Here is a 13,092-nt window from a genome sequence, read left to right on the forward strand (position 1 = left end):
GATCCATCTAGAGTCATAAAGTAAACTCATTTAATCTGTTGAATGTTTTCCCAGAGATGTACATGAGATCCATTTATCAACAGAGTGGCAGAGAATAGATTTGAAGACACAGAATTAGGGATTTTTGCACAGTATTGAAGCAAGCAGCGTCTCTCTTGGTCCAGAGTGAAATCGGATCTTCTGGAGGAAATGGGAGAATAAAACCATTTTCACAATCCACAGGTGGCGATCATCCAGTTTCTTCCTCGCTGCGTTTCCGCCTTTCACCATTTCCCTTGCCTACTGAGAATAATTCATAAATTTGCCTCATTCCTGACACCACCAATAGGTCAACGGAGTAGGCGGCACTGAAATCGCAAATCAAAAAGCAACCAGCAAGAAAATCCAAGAAATGATAGTAAAACATTTAGATATACAATCATCTTAGTGGAAATTTGTAATTAATCATTCTGCTGATATGGCAGATTCAGCGATCCTGCGTCTTACTCAGTGTGTTTACAATGCATCATTCAAATACAGGAGGAGCTGTTCACTTTATTCACAAGCCCTCCATTGCTTCAGGCAGCTTTCTCCTTCTTGTTTCCGGGGCTCTTGTACACTTTTCGACTACTTCAGCATACTTCACCCTAATTTAGCCTAATTTAGCTCTGCGGCGTGTCTTCAAGTGCCAGATGGATCGTCTGATAGTGAAACACTCATTCCCTGTAGTTTGGGAAGGCTGCGTCCCAACAATTCCCTTGGAAGAAAGTGAAAGTGTGTGCCATTATCTCCATCTATAATAAATCACAGCAAAATTAGAAAACATACACCCCCACTCCTTTCTATGTGGCTCAACGCAAAGTATCAACACATTTGATTTCCTTAATATTATTGAATAAGACCAGAAGTGTTCATTTATTTGGAATTCTTTTGTGAGTTTTCATTTTTATTTTGGAATGTGGGGGAAAGTGAAGTATCCGTGTTAAACTCACTCATACGTGACCATTCATGTTGAAGAGCTAGCCTAGAGGCTGTTGATAACACATGTACTAACACACACATTTTCACTGATGTGGCAGGGAAGTGGGGGAAGCAGCAACGGGTAAAAAGTGAGGGGAAAAATCAAACCGTGACTGGATTACAGGTACTTAGTTTGTCCGTTTGTTTTATGATGCAGAGGAAGTGAAGTTACTACATTCATCTTTTTGCTGCAATATTCTTTTGCTGCTGTTGGCAGTAACCATGATATGATGAGCAGAAGAGCCAGAAATGTCAAATCTCTCATTGACCCAATTCACTATTGCCCTCTCTCTCTCTCGCTCTCTCTCGCTCTCTCTCTTTCTTCCAACAATTTTACACCTGCTTCTCTCAGGCATTAAATAGATTCCTCAGCCGTCACCGTCAGTGAAGATTCATTCTGTTTCAGCAGAAACCTCTTTTCCCGCTTCTCATATTTTGCCGTCAGACCTCAGTGTACAATATAAAGGACATACTGTATTTACCTAAAAAGACCATTTAATTCTAAAGCTTGTCGATCGTTGGGTCTCGTGTCTCTTGATGCATCACGTCTACGCCACAGCATTTTGATTCGCCGCTACCCCTCTCATCACAATGGCCGCGACCTCTTCAAGCGTAGGAAACCCGCGTACTTCTATAACAAAAGAGAAAGTCCGGTTTACCTTTTGTCCCTACACAAGCATGAGGTCGTGCTTCATATGAGCACAACTTACATCTGCAGTGAGTAGCATCACTAGATAAAATCATAGCTCATCGTTCTTTGACCTAATATTAAAAGTAGTGAAATTTTAATTAATTTTCCACAATGTTGGCTCATGTTTGCATGTCTGGTATTGTTATTATTACTCTAATGTGCTCCATGTGTCTCTTTACAGGAAGAGGCAAAGCATTGTGGGAGATTGTATCCATAAGAAGAACACCACTGCGTGCACACTGCAGATAGCTGCTGGGTCCTCTGATAGCATTCTACAAAAGATCATTAACGATACGAGATGATCAACACATTTCACCCAGGGTACACACTTCCCTCTAGGCACCACTTTACTTTGATGGAGAAGTGATACGAGGCTATGGAGAGAATAAAAGCTGAACTCTAAAAACTGAAATCAAACATGGCTCTCAATCTCCACCAATGCCTGGACATGTTTTGTCACCGAGGCATACTTAGGGGTCACCTAGCACTTCATTTATGAGGACTGGGAGTTGACTCCATATAGTGAGGCCACTGGAGGAACGGCACACAGCTGGAAATATAGCTGCCTGGCTGGAAAAGGCCCGAAGAGAGGTTTGTGCTCTCTCTCTCAGAGATAAACTGGCTGTTGTACGTGATAATATCGAATCTTAAAGAGAGAAGGGGTCACTTCCCTCTGATGTGCTGGCCATACACTTCATTTGATGGTCAACCATGCTATGAAGGTTCCCCAGATCAGCACGGCACATGGGGCTGTAAGGTGCCTTGTTGAACAGGATGACTCAGCCTTAGCCTCAGCCTCAGCTTTACTGAGGAGGCCAAAATCTAAGCTACTGGACAATTTGGTTGGTGAAGGTGTTCAGAATGAAATTGAGAGGAGTGAGGTTCTTTGGAGAACACCCTATTCTAAAGGTTTCCCACCTTGGCTTCCCTGGCTCATACTTATCGACGCCATCAGAACACCCTTTCTTTTTCAGCTGCAGGGAACATTGTGACCAAAGGCAAGATTAGTTTATTAAATTTCCCCTTCACACATTTTTCTTGCTATTGTTGGCTTCCAAGATGTGAACACATTTATCAGCCAGACCACCAGCAGACCCTGAACATGCCTACAGAAACAGGAAAAAGGCAGCATTCTGTAAACATTCGGGTGGATTGTGGCAGCACAGCTCCTGATCACCAGCACACCAGTCCTTTGTTCACCGTTAATCTCAGTTTGGGCAAAATATGGGTCAGATTTTGCGTTGATGCCCATATTTTGTTTTCGAAAAGGGGATTAAGAGGATAAAATGGAGATTTCTCTGATTTCTTTTCAATTGTTTTCAAACGGTTTTCTCCATACTTGTCCATATTAATTAATCGACTAATCGAAATAATCTGTAGATTAATTAATAATCGTATAAAAGTATTTTTAGATCTGAAATGATGCATGCAAAATCATTTTTCTTTCCTCACTGTGGCATTTCTACCTTGTGATTCAGTCTTAAGATGAACAAAACCTGTAAGCCAACACGCCAACTTGTCTTTGAAACAAAATACAGAGCATTTCTGGATTAGGAAAAGCAGTTACTAATGTTACCAATCGCTTTAATTAAACTTTTTATGTTCTTTATTTATACGATGATCTTGAAGCTTCATATTACTACATATTCATACGCCACTGCAAGAGTCTAAATTTGATTGTTGACTGCAAGAGACAACAGAAATAGAGAGAGGACCTAAGAGAGAAGTTGAGAAAGAGAGCACAAATGAAGGGAGGAGTAGAGAAGTAGAGGATGGAGAGGATAGAGGGCAAAGTAAAGGATAGAAGAGTGAGTGAATGAGAGATGACAGGACAAACGCGAGAAGGTGAGATAGACAAACAGAGGGAAACGTGCTGATTGAGGGACAAAGGGAGGTGGAGGAGAGTGCAGGAAAGGAAAGGCAGAACTGAAGGAGAAACACACACACACACACACACACACACACATACACACACTGCTCCCCATTCACGACAACAGGGAGACGACGTGCAGCAAATGAACTGGTTTAAATCAGGGGCTACAAGCTGTTTCCCTGTCAGCAGTCGTTTGTGCACGCCGTGTCATTCCTCCGCTCAGTGCCAGTTCTGCCCTGCTTCCCCTGTCAGAGTCGTGTATTGGCATCCTCTGGCCTCCCTGCCGCTAAAGCACGGCGCGCTGAGTAGCACTATTGACATGAGCTATACAGGAAAAAGGAGAAGAGCAACCCTGCAACTGGCAAAGAGTTTTGACGGCTGAGGTTTACAGTTATTTATTGCCGTCCCGGTTTGATTTTCCGAAACGATTAAGTGTCGGATTTGGACGTCTCGGTATCAGACGCTCGCCTCCCAAAATAAGCCCAGACTCCAAATGTAACCGTGACAAGTCAAAGTGTCACGCTTTGAGTTTTTGCTGATGGACCTCATGCCCCTGCTGGGTCAGATTCCTGTTTAGTCACTCAGCGGGAACTAATGATGTCACTCTGCCTTATTTAACAAATGTTAACCTGATGTGTAACGTGTTTACGGCGTTCCGTGTCTGCGGTTAATCTGCGGTGTTTTGTTGATCTCCTCATGCTGAGCTAATGTCGCCTTAGCGTGTGATAAGGTTGTTAAGTTTCTAATTAAATATGTTGGATTGCTTGATGTCGCTTCAGTTGTGTGATTAGTGTGCGCTTCAGCATAATAAGTATTGTCTGATTATTTATTTCATTTCTTTTCTTGCCTAGGGAAGTAAACAGCCAGATATTTATCATAGGACGCATGAGTCTGCTTGATGTGTAATGTGCAAATATTAGAGATGAGCTGTAACCACAAGCAGTGTGATGAAGGTGAACCCAAGCTGCTCTCATGCTCTGCACGGCTCCACAGCCACCTGGGAGAGGGGGCGGGGCTATGGGCGTAAAGCCGATCGATCAGACTGACGCTGATAAAGCTTTATCAAACAATCAATAACTTGTGGATTACCAGCGGTAAACTCTGCATTATATAACGGGGCCGGTGGTTGTTCTAAATCAGGAGGGTTCACTCTGCAGGAAAACACACACACTGCAGAGAAGTTCAATACTGGCCTGACATCATCTGCAATCCAGGCCTCCATTGTTGTTTACAGACGGTATAGAGTTGGTACGCAAAGGTCCACATGCATGTCCGCTGACCTTTGACCCCCCCCAGTCTCGATAGTATGAAACAGTTGGATTGAAGGAGTAAGAGCGTCATGATACTTTGCTGTTGTTTGTGTAGTGTGTAGACCGTGCAGAGTGTGTGTCGTCTCCCTGCTGACTCGTCCCGCCGCCTTACGTGGCGCCGCTGTAGTTGTCATTACCACCGCGGCTGCTCGGCGTCGGTGTTGTCATTATTGTTGTGGTTGGGGCAAATAGCAGATACAGCCTCTCCATTAGCACTTAATCTCCTTGCCAAGAGAGTGAAGAAAGCAATATTACTGGGAGGATTTATACAGGCGCCTCTCTGTCATCTTCTTCCTCCTCTTCCTCCTCCTTCTGCTCAACTCCCCTTTGAAAACTCAAATCTGTAATTCTCTCTCTCTCTCTCTCTCTCTCTCTCTCTCTCTCTCTCTCTCTCTCTCTCTCTCTATCTCTCTCTCTCTCTCTCTCTCTCTCTCTCTCTCTCTCTCTCTCTCTCACATTATTGTCATTACTGTGTATACCCTGCCAATACAGGAAGTGAGTAGATGTGTGCGTCAGATGTGCCTTTTATTAGTTTTTACTTTTTCTATTTGTCTTTTGCCAGCTGTACATTGTGTGTGTGTGTAAACTGGGCTGAAATATGAAAAAATAATCTCTGTGTCTTTTCCTCTTCTGGGAGGTTTTTACAAAGCAGAGGTGGAAGAGAGGGAGATGTGGTGTGTGTGTGAGGGAGAGAGAGAGAGGGCGTGAAAGAGACGGAGACAAATAAAGGAAGAGAACAAGCACATTTTGCATTTTGCCACTTCTCTTAAGTTTGTTTTTATTCATGGCTTTTGTAGAGATTGAATTATTGCTGTTGCTCCCAGACTGCTTCCCTCTGCAGTGTTTGCAAAACACCCCCTCGACACACACACACTCACAACAACAACGACATTCACACCGACATACACACACACAAACACACTCGCACAATTCTTTATATTCACCAACGAATGAAGGTTCCTGAGGAGGAGGAGGAGGGAGAGGAATTTTGAATAGCCGTGCGTGGATAAATGAGCTCAGATGGCTGTGCAGCAAGGATGTGTGTGTCATTTAAACACTGATAGGAAAAGGGCGTGGCAAGGCGATGGAGTGATGTGAAGGAGAAACCAGGAGCAGTCTTGTGTGTGTGTTTTGACTTCACCAAAAGTCGGCACGTTTGATTTACTGTAATCACGGCGTTTGATGAAATGGTCCACCGCTGCTCTGCAAACAGTTTTTACAGTAAACACGCTTCTGTTCAACCAAATTCTTCCTTAAATTTCCACTAATTGTAAGATAAAAAGATCCAGGATTTAAACGTGTAAATCTGTATTATATATCGTGTATTGAAAAATGGCATTGAATGTGTTAAATTGCCCTAATCGGCCATAAAACCATAATAATTTGCTACTTTTTAAACTACTGCTTCTCTCTATTGCAGTGCTGTTCTGTTATTTGTGTATTAGCAGATGTCAGTGGCGTTAATGGCAGTAATTCATGTTTCATCTCATTTACGTGTTTGAAGGATAAAATGTGAGTCTGTACAACGTAAGGTTTAAATTGCCTCCCATCTGCCACCTCATACATATGCATGTGCACGTACGTGTGTGTGTGTGTGTGTGTGTGTGTGAGCTTTCATGCTCACACACACACACACACACACACACACACACACACACACACACACACACACACACACACACACACACACACACACACACGCGCGCGCGCGCAAGTACTGAAGGATGGCCTTGGTTGTGTGGTTCTTTAGAGCTCTGGAGAACAGGCTGTGAAGGAAAATACTTTAAATTCAAAGAGAATCTTAGATGAAAACACCTGCAAACATATTCCCTCTCTCTCTCTTTCTCACCCCCTTGCTTGCTCTCTCTCTCTCTCTCTCTCCCCCTCTCTCTCTCTCTCTCTCTCCTCCTCCTCGTCACTCTCTCACTTCACGGTGGATGCTCTCATCGCCGCCACTTTGCTGAACCATGAATATGCGATGTGATCCTCCCTTGATCCCTGTGGGGAAGTGCTACCTTTTCTTCCCTCTGCCTCCTCCTTCAGGGAGGTCGAAGGTCACACTAAGCTACGCAGCAGCTCACCCCCGGAGCTCGTAGGGATTCACTGGCTTGCTTAATGGCACTCCAGCTTGACTGTAAATCTTCATTCTGAGGCTTCATCCGGCAGGTTTTTATGTATTTGTGTTGAGTGTTGAAATGCTGAATGTAAATGTGTTTTTTACATTTACTGGGTTGAATTATTTACAAATAAGCGTGTGTGTGTGTGTGTGTGTATGTGTTTGTCCACATAAAATTATTTAATCACTAATAGATATATTTAATGTCTACAGATGCTTTTAAAGGCAAGATGAGTGCTGGAGCAGCTATTTACTCTGTCAACACACAAACCACTTGACGACACCCCTCGCCCCCCCCCCCCCCCCACATTTAGAGATCGAGATACACAATGCGGATCACACACACACACACACACACACACACACACACCTCATACCACCCAACAGCTGTCAGACCAATTCCACTCCTGTCCCTGTGCTCCCATGATTCATTGCACTGCTGGTAGTTTTCAACCCCAGTTTGTGTGTGTGTGTGTGTGTGTGTGTGTGTGTGTGTGTGTGTGTGTGTGTGTGTGTGTGTGTGTGTGTGTGTGTGTGTGTGTGTGTGTGTGTGTGTGTGTGTGTGTGTGTGTGTGTGTGTGTGTGTGTGTGTGTGTGTGTGTGTGTGTGTGTGTGTGTGTGTGTGTGTGTCTGTTGCGGTACACATGTGTCTAGTATGTGTGCTCCTTCCCCTGTGGGTCTCTCGGGGATGCTTATTTGTGCTTGCACACGTTTGTATTGGTTTGGAAGTGAGTTTTGCAGTGTGTGTGTATGGGTCAAAGACAGAGATGTATGAGCTGGAACCGAAAACGATGTAGAAACCAAACAAGCACCACTGCTGCAGGGAGAAATCTATACACACCCTTAATTGATGACTGCACTGTGTGTGTGTGTGTGTGTGTGTGTGAGAGAGTTATCTGCTTGTATGTGAGGTGGGAGACAGAGTTGAACATAGAGACAGGGAGACACACAGGCAGAGAAAGAGGGAGGAGCAGGTAATTTGTGTGTGTGAGTCTGTGTGTGTTAGTGTGTGTTTTCGGTCCTGTATTGATGTAGCTGTGCTCTCTCCAGACCTGAGCTCAATAAGCCCTGACTTCAAACAAACAGCAACCACCTCACATATGAGGAGAGGGGAGAAGGGGAGAGAGGAGAGGAGATGGGAGAGGAAAGGAGGAGAGGGGATGAAAGGGGAGAAGAGAGGAGAGGAATATTTGCTGGTAGCAAACGGTCGTGCTTCATTTTCTCTGTGCAGCATCAAGGTTGTGGCGTCACACTCGTCCTCCTTCACTGATTGGTCGAGCTCGTCGGCTGAATTCAACGCATTTTGTTTTGGCCTTTATTTTCCTTAAACGGATTTCACCAAAATGGAAGTTTGAGTCTGTAGAAGTACTTTACTGTGTTACGTGATGATAATGACAGTAACAACTTGTAGTATATAGATTCTCTCTGGGTTCTGTTACAGACCTGCTAAGTGAACACCAAATATCTCCAACTTCCAAACCAAAACTTCCACAGCGCTGTGTCTCCGCTCGTACAATATTTCAATGCATTTTCATAAATTAATTAAACTCTGCATGATATCAAACTCAATTTTCTCAAGATCATGGCTTAATTATCTCATTATTATCTCCAGATAGATAAAATAGAAAAAAAGCCCCCCGGTTCCGGCCACATTTGAATATTATCTGTAAGAGAAACTCTGCCTGTTGTAACCTGATTAAAGCAAAAAAAGAAGCTCTGATCAATCAAAAGAAGCCTCATTGTTTCCACCGCCATGGCCTCACTCCCCCCCAAGCTACTTTTAAAGTCGGCCTCAAAAATACGAAGTCACGATCTTTACAGGGAGCTTATCCATCTCTCCCCGTGTAACAAGATAATTAGTTACGAAGGAGACAAAAGTTTGATACCTCATGGGCACGAGAATCAAATTGGCATCTTTGAGATAACAGGATTAAAGGAGTAAAGTCTCTATAACTTAGATATGCAACCATAACAGAAAAAAAACCCTGCTAAATAATGAGCTGAAACGTTGTGTTGCCAGGTTTGGACTCCTCGGGACGCTCTGATTTCCTGTTCCGGTCGAGAGATGAACCGACAACCTCTCTGGCGCTGCCCTGCGTCTCACCAGAGGCGCTAATCATTTTTTTAATTCAGGAAAGGTGAAAGGCGTGGTGACGTGAGGGATTTAGCGTCAAACGGCACGCTTTAATTTGCCCCTGAAAGGCCCATAAATAATGTAAGAAGAAGAATGGAGGTTTCACACTTTTTTTTTTCTTTCTTTCGCTGCTTTGTTACAGCTGTTACCATGGCGATACATCCGCGCATAATAGCAGTGACGTGCGTGTGTTTATATATGTGTGTGTGTGGCTGTCTCTGTGTGTATGTGGCTGTCTCTGTGTGTATGTGTGTGAGAGCGAGAGAGAGAGGCAGGCATTGTTCATAATTCTAGATGAAATGCACTGGCACACACACACACACACACACACTCCATAAGTAATTTTTCCTTTGCATATAATAGGTAATTCATCTTCTGACTGGGGCACATACAGGGTTAATACTCCTCCCACACTGCAGAGAGAGGGAGACAGCATTATCAATTTACTGGTGTTACAATATTTGAAAAAAAACAAAAATGAATGATGATGATTGGATTAAAATTGGAGCTCAACATGTCCACACACACACATAGACAAGGACACTGTGTGTTCAAACAGCAGTGTTCTCATTAGCAGCAGCTCTGTGTTTGGGATGTTGCCTCTCTCTCTCTCTCCCTCTCCCTCCCTCTTTCCCTCTCTCTCTCTCTCTGTGTCTCTCTCTCTCTCTCTCTCTCTCTCTTTCATCCCTCCACTCTTCTCTGAGTCTGACACACACATCCCACGCTGGACATTTTCACTCATGTGGATTCTACTGTCTCCACTCTTCTTACTAACTATTAGCAGAGCCGCTGTCAACACTTCCGCTGCATTTACTCTAACGACTGTGTCTAAAATGCACCGACTTGTTTTTAAGATTTCTCGGTGTGAAATAAGACACAATAACACACAAGATGGAGCCAGAATGGGACAGAGTCCTCTCAGGGATTCAAACTGACAACCTTTTTTCTTTTACACCGATCACCTTGTGTTCCCTGTCCTGTCCTTCTCTCTCTCTCACTCTCTCTGTCTCTCGCTCCTACTTTTTTCTCTTACCTCTGCTGTCTTGCTCCAGTGTGAGCTGTCAAGAAGCACACAATGACGTGACAAATGTGTGTGTGCGCGTGTAAGTTTCCTCATTATGATTCCAAATGTATCACATTGTCTCGTCTGGATGAATTAATAGGTTCGTCGGTGACTTGGCACAACACACACACACACACACACACACACACACACACACACACACACACACACACACACACACACACACACACACACACACACACAGAGTGACTGTCCAGCAGTTCAAGCCTGGGGTCTGATAATTGAATGTCTGCTCATGTAAATGGCTATCAAAAGAGTTAAGAGGATAGCACTGTGTGTTAAGAAGACAAGCTGTGTGTGTGTTATTTTGTAAAGGAATCCAGCGGTCCTTGAACACAGCCTCTCCCGAGTTCATAGCATAGATGAGATGTAAACAATTCTTCAGGTGTGTGTGTGTGTATGTGAGTGAGAGAGAAACAGAGATAAGCTTAATCTCATCCCAGTTTTCGCTGTTATTCTTGTCTTGTCTTTCCATTCCTCTGATCCATTCTTAACCACCTCCCCTCTCCTCTCCTCTTCTCTCCTCCCTTCAAATGCCTCCACGCTTTATTCTCTCTACCTTTCTCTCCTTCTGACCTCTCTCTACCCTTTCCCTCTCTTCCTCCCTCTCTTCCTCTCTCTCTCCCTTTATTTCCTCACTCCCCTCTCTCCTCCTCTTCTCTCTCTTGTTCTTCATGCTTCGTTGTTACAGCCACCAGGGGAAGAACTAGCAACCTGTCCCGGAATAACACACACACATGCACACACACACACACACACTGACTCCCAGTCCTCTAATGGCCCCATTTAGACAATGTGTCACATCAGCAAGTCGTATGGCTGAATAATGAGGAGAGAAGAAGAAGAAGGAGGAGGAGGAGGAGAGTTGCTCGTTTTCTGCATATTTCCATCCAGGCTGCTGCTTCACTGTAAATGTTGTATGTGTGTGCGTGTGCGCATGTGTGCGTGTGTTCATTCATCTCCACTGTGCCGGTGTGTGTGTATGTGTGTGTGTGTGTGGTCGTTTGGGAGAAATATCACCTGGAGGTTGTGCTGAAGCACCTGTGTAATGTTTACGACAGAGAGAGAGAGAGAGAAAAAGATAATCATACTGTACATTCTTTATGTCTCTCGCCCCGTTGAGGAAATGTCCTTTTTGTTTGTGTGCTACACACGCAAACACACACTGTACACACACTGCTCTGTCAAAACACACACACACACACACACACACACACACACACACACACACACACACACACACACACACACACACACACACACACACACACACACACACACACACACACAGTATTTGCTCCGTCAAATGATGCACACATACAAATAAACTCTTGGGTTTTTCACACACGCGGGCAAATACCACACACTCCCTCTTTACACATAAACCTGCACAAGTGATAAACTACACACACACACACACTCATACACCTCACAGCAGAGATCCAGCAGCCGCAAAGTGCAACTGTAGCTTTTTTTTTTGTGTCGTCGCCACCTTGTGTTTTTCTCCTCCAGCTGTTAGATGCTGAACAGAATTTATGTCGAGTGCTACATTAACATTTTATAACTTATTTCACACAGTTTGTATTTGTCAACAAGTTTAGCGTCGCGCCGTTGAAGTTCCTTTTCTGTTCCGCATCGGCAGCAGAAACTTGTTGTGGATTATTGCCCCACTTATTTGAGTTTCAAGGGGCAGAAGTACAGAATGTTGTGGTGTTTTTTTGCCCTTTGACCCTGGCTATTCCTGACACTGGTGTGTGTGTGTGTGTGTGTGTGTGTGTGTGTGTGTGGGGGGGGGGGGTCAGGTCTGAACACACAAATCTGGTTTGAAGAGGTGGCTTCAAGCCCGTTGCACATAAACTGTAGAGTAGTGGGAGGCAGTAGTCGAGTGGGTAGAGCTTCCGCTTAAGAACCGGAGGGTTGCCGGTTCGAGTCCCTGCCGTGGTGCCCCTGAGCAAGGCACCGAACCCTCAATTGCTCCCCCCTCTGCGAAGGGTGGTAATATAATGTAATGTAAGTCGCTTTGGATAAAAGCGTCTGCCAAATGATTGTAATGTAGTTTGTTTGTGGTCTGAGCATGATGTGTAGTTCCCAAAACAACCACTAGGGGCGCACGTGTCAAATAATGATTTATCAGAAATTGTGCTGGGCTCTATGTGGTTAATATGATACATTAATACATACTTAAGTTTGTCATGGACGATGCCTACGACTAGGAACATTTCACAATTCTGTCTTTGTTCTCATGACTTTTGGTTTGCTTGGATTTTCTTTTGTGGCTGTTTGTGTCAAAACACATTAAAGCCCTGGAGACATTTAGCTTATATTGATAAATGCAACTTCATTTGGTTGCAAAATGTGTTCAGATGTAGCAAAGTCGTGATGTTGTGTTCAAGGACGAACATGATGACGCTATTGAAAAGTATCCTTTCAGACTCAGAGACGATCAAACTCACACAAACATTGCCACGGTGTCTGCGCGAACATTTTCTTTTGTCATCCAGCTTAGTTTCTCACACACACACACACACACACACACACACACACACACACACACACACACACACACACACACACACCCTCTTGAACGCCGCGCTTTTCAGCAGCCATCCATCAATTCCGGAGATGTCAGCATGTCCTTGAATGCCTCTGCAGTACCACACAATAAGTGACAAAAAAGAAGTGACTAAATGTTTGCGGTGATGGATTACTCGTCTCCAGCCAGCATTGAAGACTGAGGCTTATTTTTATTATCTGAACGCCAAAAAAGAAGGAATCTAAAAAGTTTTTCTTTGGGAAAGATTTTGCGGTCGTATGTTGCAGCGATAAAACTTTGTGCAACATTGATTGACTGGCCGATTGTTTGATTGTTTGATTGAGGGCTACAG

General features: G+C 44.1%; 1 protein-coding gene across 1 annotated transcript in view; it reads left to right on the top strand.

The window, feature by feature from the left end:
* The window catches only part of galnt14 (UDP-N-acetyl-alpha-D-galactosamine:polypeptide N-acetylgalactosaminyltransferase 14 (GalNAc-T14)), a 93,244-nt gene that overhangs the window by 8,091 nt on the left and 72,061 nt on the right, over positions 1-13,092 (top strand). The window lies entirely within an intron of this gene.

The sequence above is a fragment of the Genypterus blacodes genome, unplaced genomic scaffold, assembly GCF_046128005.1.
Source record: "Genypterus blacodes isolate CSIRO-AG114 ecotype Tasmania unplaced genomic scaffold, CSIRO-AGI_Gbla_v1 ptg000064l_1, whole genome shotgun sequence".
Lineage (NCBI taxonomy): Eukaryota > Metazoa > Chordata > Actinopteri > Ophidiiformes > Ophidiidae > Genypterus > Genypterus blacodes.